This window comes from Gopherus flavomarginatus, chromosome 7, assembly GCF_025201925.1.
Source record: "Gopherus flavomarginatus isolate rGopFla2 chromosome 7, rGopFla2.mat.asm, whole genome shotgun sequence".
Classification (NCBI taxonomy): Eukaryota; Metazoa; Chordata; order Testudines; family Testudinidae; genus Gopherus; species Gopherus flavomarginatus.
The window spans coordinates 85630316-85647305 of NC_066623.1; positions in this window are offsets into that span (position 1 = coordinate 85630316).

Consider the following 16990-nt stretch of genomic DNA (forward strand, 5'->3'; position numbering starts at 1 on the left):
TGTTCTGCAGTCTGTGTAGACATATCTACCAATGTATTAACTTCCTTGACTTCTCTGACGCTCTCTATTACTAAACACCTCCAGTCCACTGCCCACCACTTTGAATCCTTGTGGCAATTTCCTGTTGCAAAGTCCATACACCAACCTGCAGCTGTGGCTTTAACACCTATCTTTTTCTCCTTCCCTATACTCTGCTACTGAAAGTTCCATGACCACATGTTGTTACTCCACTACAGATTATTCTCTTCCTTCAGTTTAGCCTTATTCCTTGCCAAACAGCACTACTTTTCCACTTTCATTCCCCAAAATTCCAGATGCCTGTTCACATCTTTGGACCTGCTCCTTAACTCCTCCTCTCCTCCTCTACCCTCACAAGGGAAGTTCTGCTGACTTGTCCAAAGTCATGACCTCCATCCTCTCTCCACAAATGACCTTCTTTTCTCCCCTCAACACTTTCCCCCCACATCAATGTCATTGATGTTCCCCAGCTCTTCTCTTCCTCTAGCCCCTCCAACTGCCCCAACAACACCAGCCTCAGCTCTTCCACTCGCATTCTCATTCCCCCCCTTAACATCTCACCTTCTTCTGGTGCCTTCCCTTCATAATAAAAGCATGATCTAGTTTCCGGCTTCCTTAAAAATCCATCCCTCAACATCACCTGCCTCCAACTATTTCTTCATCTTTTTATTTTCTTTACCTTCAGACTTATCATGTATGTCACTTACAACTGTTGCATGGAGTTTCTCTCCTTCAATTTTACCCCGGATCCCCTCCAACTGGGCTTCTGCCCTCTAAACTCCACTGCAACCACTCCCACCAAGGTCTTTAGTGACCTCAGCATGGTCAAGTATCATGGCCTTTAATCAGTTCTCATTTTCCTTGACCTTCTTTTTTGGAGTCTTGTACTTGCTGGGCTTTTGTGAGTTCATCCCTTCCAGCTTCTCATCTTATCTTTCTGGTTACCCCATCAGCAGGTTCTCCTTCTCCTCTTCTTTCCTAAACTCTGGAGATGAGGGAAGGGGATCCTTTCACCCTTTTCTTTTCCCTTTGCACCCTTTCTTCAAACTTCATTGCTCACATGACTTCAGTTATCAATTGTATGTAGATGAATTGCAAATCTACCTCTCCACTGCTGACCTATTTGTCTTGATCCAATCTTAGCCTGTTTCCTCTGACGTTTTCTTGCTGACAGCTTGAATTTAAGATTGCCAAAACTGAAATCATCTACCCTTCAACACCATCCCCACTCCCAACATTCTCTGTCGCTGTCCACAACAATACTATCCTCCCTGTCACTCAAGCACCCTTTCCTCCTCTTCCCTGGCCCCACACATTCTTCCTCTATAACATCTCTGAGATCTGGCCTTTCCTCTCTTCCCACAGGACTAAAACTCTCATACAAGCCCTCTTCACCTCTTATCTTTACCACAGCCTCCTTTTCTGTTGCGTTCCAGATAGCCTTAAAATATTTTTTAAAAAACTTGTTTTAAAATGACTTTATCTAAGTGAAGGAAAGTTTACTTTTGATTGCTCCTCTTCTTTATACCAGTTGAGATAGTCAGCTAGGCAGGTAGCCAGTTACATAGCCTACCTAGTCTAATGACAGAACATTCCACCTGAATGCTACACCAGTCATGGTCTCACACAGTACCAGTGTGTTGCATTTTCATTGTATAGTCAAAGTGAATTACAAAGATTAATAAAATAGCATTTTCAGTTGTCTATTTGTATTTTCTAAATAAATCTCAAGTCTTACATGATAAATGAACCAACCTTATAAATTGGGAAACCAGTCAGATAAGGACATGTTTAAAATAACACAATTGTCATACATATATTTTGTATCATTATTGGGTGATAACATAGTATGGTTAATGAGAAAATTCATCCCTGGTGTAATATTTTTTTTGGTCATCAGTGGGATGAATTTGGTTCTCTTCATCTTGCTATAACGGGGTGTTTTCAGGTGTTTTCAATGCCTGCAACACCTTGCCTCATCATGAGATCCAGAGGGATGGTACTGTACATTCCACCACTGTAAATTTCACTGTGGGGCTACCTAACAAAAATATTGGCATTATAAGGTGCTTAATAGAGTACTTGTTGAAGACAATGTGACTTTTACCATCAACATCAATGAGAGGAGGGCTGAGTTTAAGCTTTCGCCACTCAAGGAAAAGATAAACAATGTGCCCTTTTAAATAACCTATTGTACCTCTCTTTTTTAAAATGAGATAAATTGGAAAAATAAGTATTGGAGGGGAGAGAGAGGAAAATGTTTCTATTATTATTATTATAAGATTTACCTTTTAAATTCTAGTTCCATTTGGCAACAGAAAGAAAAAAATATATATACCTTGTATTTTATATTTGTATTTATTCTAGCTGATTTCTGTTATACTGGCTCTCTGATGCTACATTGTTAAGTTCTCCTGCGTATCTTCCCAGCACAATGGCTAACATCCTGCTTCTGAAAATTATCCATTAAAATTTTATCAATTTTGTATTTTGGTGAGACAGTATGAGGAAATGCCACAGGAAAATTAGATTTTTCTTTGACATCAGGCGCCCAGTCAGCAATCCAATCCCATGTGTTTCTACTGAGACATTAGGATTTGATATAATTTTGGGCAGAAAACATTTTAAAATGAAACAATTGAATTTTCTAGATGGTCTCAGGGACCACTTAGCTTAAGAGAATACACTTCCAAATCAAAAGCCTTTCAATCATTTTAAATATTATTTGGAAGATATTTGTTTTATGTGTAGTAGCAGTTTGAATTTGTATTGAATGTTTGACTGGCTCGTGCTCACATAGATGATGTATGAAATTATTATTTCATATTTTTCTAGTGTTTGCATTGCAAGTGACATCTGGCTGACAGGAACTTGGAGAAATGGGATACGAAGTGAATGCTGCAGTTACCACAGCATCATATTTATCAAAAGGTTTAAGGTTGGTCTGTCTGTATTTAACATATGAAACCCAGGGCAATGAATAAGAAGCGATACTATTTTTTTAAACTGAACTGCTTAGAAAATAAAGATAGATGAAAGAGAAATGGTAATGGTATTCCTTATTCTGAATATGGAATTAATTGATGTATAGCATTGTACATACTGACTGAAAGACCATTCTAAACTTACATTTATATTTGCCATTATCCCCTTAAATTTTGCCTATATTACATCATTAATACACAGAGATATACAGTATCATAGAGCTAGGAAAGTTTGAAATAAGCTACTATAATAGACTGATACAAGTTTTCTTTTTACACTTACATTCTCCAAACACTGGACTTAATTCTAATTACACTTTGAAATATGGCTGTTGAAATGCTGTCTTCAGCCAAAGCCCCTACCCTGATGCTCTTTCAGGAAGCTCTTCTTATTACCGTCTGCTTGATGGTAGGTTTTGGTCTTGATTGAATATGTGAAAGCCTGAATAGCTCTGTATTAATTTCATTCCTGAAAATATCTCATGTAGCATAATGAAGCTCTGTTTAGAAATGTCATCTCATCCTTTAACTTGAGTGCTCTTCATGATGAGGGTCCGACAACAATACCATGGAGAAGTGTCATGGGACCACTGGCAGGGAGGAGGTGTTAACCATATCTCTCTGACTAAAGAAGACTCCCACATATCCATTGGTGTCTCTCTTGAAATCATTCACCTCCACTTATTATTAAAACTGTGTGCTGTATGTATAAAATAAAGCATCCTCTATACATGTTTCCATTATCACCAAGCAGTCCCGGCTAGGAAGAGATCTGGGGACTATCCTACTTAGGGGGATGGGGTTGAGAAGAGAAAGGGAACAGAGACAGGCAAGCTTATGGGGAGGGGAAAGTGAGAGGAGAAGGGGTGGTTGTTAGGCTGGGCAAAAAAAAGGATGCTGAAGGGAGATAGAAAGAAGGATGGCAAATTATAAACCCACATGTGCTGTAGATAAATTTGAGTCCATTTCTTCCTTAAAACTTCCAAATGATGGCCTGATCCAACAAAGTCATGGAGCTGAGAGCACTTAGCACCTTGCATAGCTGGGTCATGGGTGTCTGACAAAAGCTTCCCTTTAAAAATAAAAAATAAATCATGTGCCAGCCCTTGACTGAGGATGAAAACTTGAAGGAAAAATAAATGAACATATCCCTTCCCCTGTCTCTGTAAATATCAGAGTTGATTGGAAAACAGAGCCAAAAATAATATTTCAACAAAAAAAGGAAAAAAAATTTTGCTAAATTGTTCACATTCCCCGTCCCCACCACCAGTTTTTCAACCAGCTCTAGTAATTAAAGTGGCTTGCCAGCTGCCATACTTGTCCTCCCCAAGGATGGGATTATGTTATTCTGCAAGTAAGATGTCTCTTTCTTTGCTGGCCAAATGGAAAATCTTTCTGAGACTACAGTCTTGTCAGGTCAGTTAAACCATTTCAAACTTGGGGATTCTGAGAAGAGCAATGACAGAGCCATCAGTACCCTGAACTGATCATACTAGCAGGACAATTGTTACTCTAGGATAGCCTGCAACTTGAACTTGGTTCTTCAAATATGATCTAGCAGGACTTGAGACAATACTTTAACCATGCAAAACAGATACGAATCATTAGAAATCACCATTTTCACTTTTAGACCCAGATCTCAAAGTAGCCTCTTTATGTTGGTTCAAAATCGTGTAGCAAAACAGTATTTGTCATGCATGAAACTCCAGGTACCATGTTACTTATAAAATATATAGTGGAGGCTTCTGGATAAGGTCTCAGTATTGGCATTGCCCAGTGCTCTAGTGGTTTGTGATAGCTGAGGTATTGTATAACATACTATGTGTGTCTGCTTTTTGCACACCTTCAGTTGCTTTTTTGAACATGACAGCTTTCCATGGGTTCCTTTGAAAGCTCAAGAGAGCTGATGTCAATCATTCATAAAATTTCCTCCTTTTGTTCTTCCCTAATGAACTTCTCTTCTCCTGGGTCACATATTCAGCTGGTGTAAATCAACCTAGCTCTGCTGAAGTCAATGGAGTTAGTCTGATTTAATCAGCTGAAGATGTGGCTCAACATCTCAAGTCTTTTCTTAACTCTATGAATTTCTCTCTCCAAGCTGATAAATAAAGTGAGAAACATCTTGAGCTGTATTTAAACAAGTCCACAAATACATTGCTTTCTGTTTAGCTAGCATCAATAAAGTCTTCTTTTCATTCTGTTTCATTTCAGTACACCTGTATATTGTACCTTTGTCTCTACTGGTTTTGTTTTCTTAGCTACTGTTATTTATACTCTATGGTAATGAGTAGAACTTTTGCACTGGAGTTCTTCTGCTCATGCACTCTATCTCTCTCTGTCCCCATCCCCGCCCGCCCCTCTCCCGCACAAATAATCAGCATATTATAATCCCTTCCAACAACCACAGCCCACATATTTCCAACTTTACTCTGATTATGGTAGGATTTATTGTGTTCAGTGTGAGGTTGTTTTTTCCCCCTTTGACTTGCTGAATGTCTACAGCCTTATGTTATTGAATATTTTCATTCCAGATTAGGAAATCATCAAAAATTATTTCCTCTCAAAGATCCAGGTGATAATGATATGGTGCACCTCAGATGCTGAGACAATACTGAAGGAAAGTTGCTTAAATATATAGTTACTAAAACGGCAGCTCAAGAGACAAAGTTCTGCATTTTCTGTACTGAGTTAACCTGCCAACAAGCCTAGGGATAACATTTTAAAACTTTCCTACTGGTCAGATTCTCAAAGGCATTTAGGTGCTTAATGATGCAGATAGGTGCCTAGTTGGATTTTCAAAAGCACCTAGCCACCTATTGATGAGTTCCATTTTGAAAAGTGACTTATGCAGTTAGACCCAGATCCTTTACATGCCGAACTCCCATTGATTTCAAAGGGAGATAGGTGCCTAAATACCACTGAGCATATGGGCCTCAAAGCTGAAGTCCCACTCACTTTCAGTGAGTCGCTGAAATCCCTCAGTTACTTTTGAAAATAGGACTTAGACTCCTAAGTCAGTTGGTTACTTTCGAAAATTTTACCCATCGTCTCTATCCAAAATGGAAAATACTCCAGGATTTTGAAGTCTTGACACAACCTCCTGCACTTGCTTTTGATTAACTTATTTAAGTCTTTTGGAACTAGACAATTCCATAACATGTTTAGTTTCATGGCAATGACCATACTCTTAACCCAGTCACTTGGTGTCTATCTTCACTCAATAATTTTACCATCCATTTCATTTCACCTATCTGTTCATGTCTCATTGCTAATGGAATTTTATGTGCTGTGTATGTTTTTAGTGTCAAATTGGGATCTAAATCAATGTGATGGATTATATCTTCAATGCATTCCAGTCCAATAAACACTTCATAAAATTCCTTAACCCTATTCTTTGTGTTCTCTTGTGCAGGCTGACCCGAAATGGAAATTTTTCTGGTTTTGACTTAGGAAGAGGAATTTTTTTTTCTGAAACTATTTGTTGAATTGGACCTGAATTCACAGATAGTTTTAGTTGACCTGAAACTGCATTTTTCTGTGAATAAACAATTTATCACAACATTTTTGCCCAGCTCTGCACAGCAGCACCTCACTATCAATATTGTTATTACTGGTCACGCAAATCTGGCAGACTGGTGAAGTGACTTGGAAGTTTGAGAATCATAGTCAGAGTTTCGTATATTTGAGATATTAAAATTTTGAGTCTGTTCAGTAGGTAGAAAGCAGAAGGAAAAGGAAAAAATACAAACAGAGAAGAAAAGGCAATTATAAACTAGACAGTTTTTTAAAAGGAATGTTGTGTTCACAGTTCTAGTCTCTGGAAGAGTTTCAGTTAAACAACATCCTGACACCCTGTCAGTGAAAGTACTCCAGAGAGAGTGGAATGGAAAAGGAACAGGAGATTCCATAGGACAGCTCACACAATTCTGATACATAAAATCATAGATATTTTTAGTTCACATTATGTGTTCCCACTTTCAGAAAAAGTATAATTGGAACAATTTCTCAAATGACATGAGTCCATTTAATATCTGAATTGCAATTGAGGATGGATAATTTTTTTAAGAACCTGGTCCTTCCTTTGTTGTTAATTGCATTTTCTTTGTTTTTCCAGGGAAAGCACAAGAGAGAGAAAGAGATTTTTAAAAATTAAGTCTGAATAATTGAGTTGAGAAATTCAGCTAAATTGAAAAATACAATATTTTTAAAAGATCCTATTACTCATTCTGTCAAATTAAATGCCCACAGTGTAAGAGCTAGGAAAGTGATTCTAAGTCGATCTAAGATACGTCAACTTCAGCTACGCTATACTCGTAGCTGAAGTTGCGTATCTTAGATCGATTCCCCCTACCCCAGTGTAGACCAGATCTAAGCAGGGCCAGCTCTAGGTTTTTTGCTGCCCCAAACGAAAAATTTTTTGGCTGCCCCCCATCCCAGCCTTGGTGTCTCATCCCCCCCACCAGTGCCCTCTCCCACCCCCCTTTGCTGCCCCAGCCCTGGGCTCTTTCTTCCCCCCCGCCTCCCCAGCACTAGGCTCTCCCCCCCACCCCACCCGCACCGCCTGCCGCCCCAGCTCTGGGCTCCACCCCACCAATGCTGACTCTGTCCACTCCCCCCTCGCCTCCAGCCAGTCTGGCACTGGCAGGGTCAGGGTAAGCAGCGGGTCTCCCAGGCCATGCCTCAGCCCAGGGTCCCTCCAGCCGGGGCTCCGGCAGGAGGCTGAGGAGTCTGGGCAGCGCAGCCTCAGAGGGAGCGGAACCCCGGAGAGCGGGATGCGGGCCCCGCACGCCGGCACCCCACCCTCTATGACCCCGCTGTTGCTGCTGCTGCTCCTGGCGGCCCTGCCGCAGTCCCTGGGTGTCTCAGGTTACTTTGCCCACCCCTGGCTGCAGTGCTGGGGGGCAGCCACCCTGCAGCACCCGCAGGCAGCTCCATGTGCCCTGCGGGGCGGCCGCCAGCCTGATTGTCCCCCGCTTGGAGCCTGCCCAGCCCAGCCACAAGGTGCAGGTGCTGCTCCCCCATAGTGCTAACTGCAGTGGCCCCAGGGCGCCACCCATGCATGACGCGCTGCTGCTGCCAGGGCCGGCTCTAGGCTTTGGCCACCCAAAGAGAAAAAAAAAAAAAGGCCAGAATGCCGCCCCTGAAAATGTGCTGCTGTCATAAACAGATAGCTAAGGGTTAATGTCTCTTTCACCTGGAAAGAAGTAACCTGAAACACCTGACCAGAGGACCAATCAGGAAAACAAGACTTTTTCAAATCTGGGTGGAGGGAAGTTTGTGTGTGAGTCCTTTGTTCTTGGTCTTCTGCCTGTACTCTCTCGGCTATGAGAAGTGATTTTTTCTGTCTCCTGCCTTTCTAATCTTCTGTTTCCCAGTTGTAAGTACAAAAGATCAGATAGTGATTTATATGTTTTTTTTGTATTTACATGTGTGTAGTTGCTGAAATGTTTTGAATTGTATTCTTTTTGAATAATGCTGTTTATTCATATTTCTTTTAAGCAATTGACCCTGTATTTGTCACCTTAATACAGAGAGACCATTTTTATGTATTTTTTCTTTCTTTTTACATAAAGCTTTCTTTTTAAGACCTGTTGGAGTTTTTCTTTAGTGGGGAACTCCAGGGAATTGAGTCTGTGCTCACCAGGGAATTGATGGGAGGAAGAAGTCAGGGGGGAATCTGTGTGTGTTAGATTTACTAGCCTGACTTTGCATACCCTCTGGGTAAAAAGGGAAGTACTTCTGTTTCCAGGACTGGAAATAGAGAGGGTGGAATCCCTCTGTTTAGATTCACGGAGCTTGCTTCTGTGTATCTCTCCAGGAACACCTGGAGGGGGGAAGGGAAAAAGTTTATTTCCCTTTGTTGTGAGACTGAAGGGATTTGGGTCTTGGGGTCCCCAGGGAAGGTTTTTGGGGGGACCAGAGTGCCCCAAAACACTCTAATTTTTTGGGTGGTGGCAGCTTTACCAGGTCCAAGCTGGTAACTAAGCTTGGAGGTTTTCATGCTAACTCCCATATTTTGGACGCTAAGGTCCAAATCTGGGAATAGGTTATGACAGCTGCCCCAAGCACATGCTTGGTTTTCTGGTGCCTAGGGCCGGCCCTGGGCCTAAGGCCTCACATGAGTATTCCCTTCTTTCCTTGGGGGATCCCACCCAGCCCAACCAATGTAGGTGGTGTTCTAGGACAGTCCAGAGAAGGAAGGTGTGGGGCTGAAGCATGATGTTCTTTAGTAATCCCAGCTGGTGTCGCTGGTCCTTGGGAGATGTTATCTGTTGCCTCAAGTTAAAGCAGCCCTTGGCAGCCTCCCAGATTGGGGAGGTGGGGACAGCAAGGTGTCAAAAAGCCACTTATCTCCACCTCCCCAGTTGTGCCAAACACTATTCTAGCACACTTAAGAACTAATCTGTTACTGTGCATTTTTGGTAAGTTCACATATTTAACTCTTTATGTAAATCCACTCTCTTTTTCTTCCTATGCCACCTATATCCCCCTTTTTTGCTTTGTTTTTGTTTTGTTTTGTTTTCTAGCAATTTTCTGAGTTTTCAACTCTCTTTCTAACACTCTTGATCCTTGTCATTGTGAAGAGTCTGTTTCAGTTCATTTTATCTAATCAGTTAATAATTGTATACTTGATTTATACTACTACATCTCTTGTTAAAATAAACCTGCTTCATCTTCCCTTCCCCACTCTAAGAGCTGGTGTCAGCATTAGACTTCTTGCACTACATTAAAAACAGAAAAAATGTGTAATTTGGAAAGTTGCCTTGTTGCATTAAGGATATTAATGAGTTATCCCCATTGCTTCAAAAGCTTTGGTGGTAATTGGTGTGGATTCCAGTGACACCTCCTAGTGAGGGCCAAATAGATTAATTTAAACTAAAAACACCAATCCACCAGCACTGATCATATGTCACCAGGATTATCTATGTAGGCCAGTGAAATCTAATGTGGACTAATCCCTCTCCAATTCTGTGATATAACTACAGGGAGGATGCTGAAGTCGGTGATTCTGAACAACTTTATTCTTTCTAGGGTGTGATAGCAGCTGGTACTTGAAAGAGAAGTCTAAACTCTTTCTGTAATGCTGCCATTTTTCCAGAAAAATAATTCAGGATGGTTCTCCTGAAAGACTGACATCTTAGAATCACAGAGCTCCCAGTTTATTTTCCATTGAGGTGGCATTCAGGTAGTACATGCTAACCATAGATCATTAAACTATCCATGAGGTTGGAGAATGCTAAATTCACTTGGGAGTGCCCGGCTGCTGCTTGATAAACCTACATCTTTCTTTACTGTTTATCATTCAGGTACAATACATTTTAAAAGTAACTATTAACTGAGGTCTTCCAAAGATCAAAGGACTTCCATGTCTGATTAGCATTCCCTATATTTTGTCATTTCTACCAATTTTGTAACATTGCAGATTTAGACATTTGATTTCATTACATTCATCCAATCATTTGTATGGCTAATAAGAGGATCAGGAAGACGTGCTGTTTTAGGAGAAAGTGGACTTCCTGACAGTGATTCTTATGCCTCTACTTTCCCAATTGATTTTCTACTTTTCAGGGAGTTGTCCCATACTATCCAAACTTTTCTCATTTGTGTCGGGCATCATTGTGTTTCTAGAACTGCACTGATAGTTTGTTTTTCAACCTGAAGATTTTTTTGTATGCTTAGACATATGTCAGTCCTCTGTTCCCATATTCCTCCCAATCCTCGGCTTATTGTGCATCTCAAACATTAAACTCTGACAAACAATATGTTTAAATGGGTTTCAGATCATTGAGATAAAAAAAAATAAACCATATTTCAGGTTATTGGCTACAGCAGTCATTTCCTAATGAGAGTATGATATGGCTTTGCTAGATGACAGAATCCTCACTAGTGAAACCAATAAGAGGAGGAGCTCATGTATTCCCCAAGTATTCTATTCTATTCATGTTCTTAAACCTTACCTATCATTTTGGTATCTGAGGTCTTACTCTTGAGACTTACCCTTGAGTGTGTATTTGTCAGGTGTCCTGTGTACAGCAGGTGTTTGCAAACTGGCTTGTTGACAAGTAGCATTGAAATACTCAATGCACAATGGTACCTGAAAAAATACATGCCACAGATTGGCATCCAAACATTTCCCCCCAGAATGACTCTAGGTTTAGATGAAGTTATTTTTTTCATCCATATTCAGCACTATTATCACAGAATGCAAAAAGAAGCCAAAATACAGGAACATGAAGCAGGGAGGAGATAAGAAAACTAAGAAAAATGTGGGGTTGTTTCTCATTTAAGCTCAACAGAAATGAGAGGTCTGAACGGGCACCTATCGTCTAGTTATCTTCTTTGCACCATATGTAGACATCCTTTCAGGTGATCTATAGTATATGATGTCTGGCTCCAGTGCATATATGGTTTCCCCCAGTGTATTTTCAGGATATCAGCTATTAAGCTGGAAGGTGTCGCAAGCAACTTTTAACCAAGGTGAAAATACATAGAATATGTATTCAGGCCAACATATTCAAACTTGGGTGGCTGTTAGGCACCAAAATCCATATGCATGTAACTGTGAGTTCTTTACACCTCTGAAAATCAAAGCTGGTTCCATTTTCAGATGCACCTATGCAGCTCTGATTGACATCAATTATATTTGTGGTTCATATGGGAGCAGAACTAAGCCTTTAGCAACTAGCAAAAGGTTTAAGGTGTATTAACGTTACTGGAAACTTCCTGCATGAACAGGAGATTTTTAGAAAAAATGTTTAATGATATTTTCTTCAAACTTTTCTACTAATGTGCTGCATTCTGATTCATTTTTCAGCTTATTGGATAGATGATGATATTGCTTATTAGGTTATGGCTGGTGAATGACAATCCACACTGTGATGCTTCAAGCCACAAAGAGGTTCAGCTCAACATTTTTCCATAAACTAGAGAAATAAAATTTAAAATTATATTTTCATGTCACTTTCTATTGTATTTTTAAATTTTTCTCTTTACAGTTTTCTTTTATTATAAAATATTGTATGGGTTGCTTTTGTTTTGTTTTTAAAGACAGATAATTTCATGCTTGTGAAAGATGCTGGATTGCTGGGAATTTGCAGTCCTTTTTTTTATGTATTTTTTTCCCCAAAGAACAGGGCCATAAAGGAAGCAACAGTACAAGCTTCCCCTGATTGACCTACCCACATACCTGATTCCTAACCCAGACATGAATGATAGTCTCCAGAGGTGACTTCTCCTAAGACTGCTAGGAAATCAGGCATAGATAGGTAATAGTCTATAACAGTGGTTCTCAAACTCTTTTTTTTCACAGATCACTTGAAAATTGCTCAGGGTCTCAGCGGACCACTTAATGATCTTTCCAAATGTTGTTTGTACCATTAGCTAACTATTGTAAAGCGCTTTGTATAAAAGTGCTATATAAAAAAAACCTTAATAACAATGTTTTTTGTTCTACAAATAAAAGCACAAAATTGATATTTTAATATCATTAGTCTTACCTTTCTAATGTGATGGATGTACCCTCTCTTTTCCCACCGCAGGAGCCCCCCGAGCTGGGGCTGGGAAGGAGGGCTGTTTCTCCATAGCAGCCGCAGCCCTGGAGCTGGGGAAAATCACCTTTTCTCTGGCCGCCACAACCCTGCATGTCCCAAATTCCCTCCAGCCCCCCTTCTCACCCCACTGCCCCTCTCACCTACCCTCTATTTCCCCCAAGGCCACCACCTCACCTTACATGTGCAACATCTCCAGGGTCCAGTCACCTAATTAATAAAGCCACACCTGTGTGCCTCCATTAACTAGGTGGGTGGCCCTTCATTCTCTTGTGTGTGGCCACCCAGGCACACACCTTAGAGGGAACTGAATGGAGCTCCCGGGCCACTGGTGGTCCGCAGACCACAATTTGAGAACCTCTGGTCTATAAAATACAAAGTTGAGCTTCTGTATCCTAACTGCTGTCAGTTGTATTCCCAAGGTCCCCAAGGCATTCACTGACCTAAAACGATTAAGAAGTGGTACATGTTCCAAGCTTGTGGATTCAGGTTTTTTATTGGAACTGATAAGCTTGGTCTTCACTTGGAAGCTGTTACTTCTAGTCCACTGGTAATTACTTTTGAAGCTATGGGTATAATCTATTAATTTTCCTACTGCAACCATCCAACTTAAACACTGCTCTGTTTTTTTAAAAACAGATTAATTTGCAGGTAATAGAAGCTTCAAAACATTTATAAGTGCAGTGCTACAAAGCAGAGTTCTCAAAGACCTGGTGAAGTCCCAAGCTTATACTTCAAGCTTCTTAAAGGAATTTGGAGTGTTTTGACCATTTGCCATTGGCCCGATCACACATGGAAAAGGTGGGAGCTAAATCAGTGCCCACTGGCTTTCAACAGAGCTCTCTTTAGGAGAAGGCAAAACTCAGGCCAAAGAAAATCTGGGGACCCACCCCAGTGGTTGTGCTTAATGGTATTTGCAGATATGTGGCTAAAGAAAAGAAAACTAAGTCTATAAAGTCCTTCCAAAGTCCAACCTCAACCTGCTAGTTTAGTGTGGGGAATGGTGGTATCAGTGTGATGATTTTCTTTGTTTTTGTGTGCGTTTCTTGTTTTCAATCTTCCAATATAGTAAATATAATATTTCATAAAGGAGGAAGGAACCATCTTTAGCACAAATGTTTAGTAGAAAGGACTAATTACAGAGAATGGATTTTATGTGTTGTATGTGAATAATTTTTAACCATAAAATGGAATGTCTCCTAGTGAAATTGCAAAGCAGTACTCTTTCATTAGTGTGTGACGTTACATGTTGTAAGAAATTTGATCATGGTTCACCTTACAATTGACAGAAAGGCAAGGAGATACAGTGGGGCCCTCAGAAGCATTGGATTTGCCCTTTTTATCAAACTGTTTCTTGAGAGGAAAATTAGTCCATGAGGTATCATCTACTCTGGTCTCCCTGCAGCAGGGTGGATCAAGCCATGAATGACTTTCCTAGTCTTTCTAGTTCTGCACATGAGGAGTAGAGGTTGAAAATCTGACTTTAAATTGTGGAGACTATGATGAGGTTCAAGCAGTTGTATGTCTTCCTTCTGTTTTAATCTGGCTTTGAAGCACTTCCACAGATCAGATCCTGAAAATCTATTTCTCTTAATTCTGTAACTATCAGTTTAATTAGACTGTCCACGAATTGCTTTCTTTTTTATTCCAAAAACTTCTGCAACATATGTCGAAAGAATGTGACCATTTCAGTATTAATGTAGTATGTAGAGAGGGAGGGGGAAATGCACTTACATTTTTCCAACCTTAACTTTTTTCCCCTATGATAAACAAACGAAATTTGTGAATAGAGATAAATATGATGATCTTGCAAAAAACCTTTTGTTGCTCAATCTTGATATAAAATTTGGGATAGTTTAAATGCTTTCCATTTACATACAAAATAATGTTTCATTTTCTAGTTTGTTTTATTATTGATTTACTTTTTTCATGTAGATATCTACAATGCTGCACAGAAATATATTCATAGTTAAATATTGTCCTGTATTGAGCTGATTTCCTGTAGAGTATTGGTCAGAAACCACGAAAAATTTAGGGTGTATTTTGTCTCCTTTTAAAAGTTTGACAATTTTGGAAACCTATTCTAAGCTGTGCTTACAGCACTGGTTGCCTTTTACACTTCTTTTTGAAGTTTCATCTATCAAGAGCACATGATGAACATTATTCCATAACCCCAATGTAATGGAAGGAGTAGGCATTTGGCAGTGGGGTAAGGAAAACATCTTTACCCTAACTCATCAATTTAGATTAGCTCCAGGTGGGTAGTGAAAGTAGCCAAATACTGTTACCCTACAGTGGCTGGCTGTCAGCCTCCTATAAATGAAAAGTGTAGGTGTTTTGTTCCAGTGTTCTTTGCTGACAAACATTGTCGCAGTTGGCACTAACTGATTGGGATCCTTGCTGGTCTTCTCAGCAGAGACGCTGAGGATTGAATTGACACAGTGACTGAACTGCAATCTCAGTCCCAGAATAGGACACATTGGACATGGACTAGAAAAATAAGCTGTGTTTTAAAACCTGTCTGCTAACTCCTTGTAACTAAGAGCTTTCTTAATTTCAACATTTAGCCTGAGTTGTCCCATTTGAGCTAACCTAGCTTCAGCGAGAGTGACAGCACTGCAAAACAACATTTAACCCATACAGAATCATCAACTGCTAATCCAATCAGCTTTTGCATTTCTATTTTTCACTGCTATTCTAAGCATCAGCAACACTCAAGCTTCAACACCCCATGACAAGTGAGCTAGCACCACCTAATTTGAGCTAGAGACCTTGATGTGCAGAGGAGAGTTGAGTTAGGGGCAAACTCCAGTTGCAGCTCAAGATAACAGTGCAGTGAAGACAGCTCTAATACAGTTTAAACAGAACTTTGCATCTGGTGTAGGGAAGGCAATTTGTGTTTAAAATACATGTCAAGTGGCCATGATCAACCCTAGCCTCCCCCTTAAATTTGTTATTTAAAAAAAAATGTGTGTTGGTAATAATGACTCAACAATTACAAACACAACACTGATTGATGCACTTGCCAATTATTTTGAGAGCAACATGGTGAGAATGCCTGGTTCCAGCTTTGCTGCATTCTAGGTGTTTTTACAGAATCAATCCCCTGTCTCTTGCCTCCTTCTCTGCTTGCCCACCCCTTCAGTGTAGCTCCTGTGATAGATCCCCATCCCCTCTGCATCTTTCCCTCCTGTGGTATCAAATTGGGGCCCAGATTGATCAGTAAATTATGGGAAGGGGTGATGAACTGCACTAGATGTAACATTCAGAGGTCAGTGAACAGAAAATGGGTGAGCTCCTGAAGGAGTTCTAAAAAGAGGGAGAGAGTTAACAAGGCTTAGATCCTGACAGGTTCCAATACGAGACTAGGGCATTTCTTGAAATAATTATCTGGGACAGATATGGCTATAGAAGGAACCAAGGAAACCTAATTAGAAAGTATCTAATGATCTTGATTGTGTCACTAGAGCACAAAACTGCACACTGTTTTCTGTTTCAATAGAACCAAGGAATGGTTCAGCCTGGGTGTTCATCTCTGAGATTATTTTGATGTCAAATGTAAATGAAGAAAAATCTAAAATGGAAAAGACTAATACTGTAGCTTTAATGATATATTTAGTACTGGGCGTGTCAATATAGGAACAATATTGCAATACTAGAATAGTTCAGAAAGGAGCAGGAGGGGGCCCAACAGACTATCTAAAAAGCAGGTGCAACAGATACTATCAAGAGAAACAGCAGCTCGAGAGTATAAAGGGATGTAGAGGAGTAAGAATCCAGACAAATAATGTGGCAAAAAGAAGCAAAACAGATGATCTGCTTTTGATGAATGAAAAGGATGATCAGACTGAGAATGAACTGGGGACAGATGATAACCTGATCGGTGAACGCAAGTACAGGGGCCAACTGGATGAGAAGGGTGAGCAGCTGATAGATTGAGCCACTATCTATGGCTCAGATAAAGACTATAGAATAGCATGATGTCCCTTAAATATCAGGTTAAAGCACAGTCTGTGGCAAGAAATACTCGGGTTATCCTACACAATGTGGGGTAATGTAAAGATGGTGAAGTCATATATAACACAATCCACATTGGAAACCCCCTCTACAAGGACCAAAAAATCAAAGATGATTTTAAAGATCTGAGGAAAGAACTAAAGATGATGCGGTTAGCACATGTGATTAGAGACAACTATTTGATTTATGCTAATCTCCAAATAAGCAGGTGTGGTAACAATTCCTTAGCTTCAAAACCTGTAATCAGGGTTGATTAGGCAGGTTTTACCCTAGAAGAGAAGGAAGAGGTATGTTCCCTCTTCTTACAGCTCTGCTGAGCCTCTAAAGAGAACAATGTGTATAGTTCTGGGCACCTTCGTATCCAAAAGATGTCAACGATTTGGAGGGACTTGAGAGAATAACAAAAATGATTAAAAGGCTGGA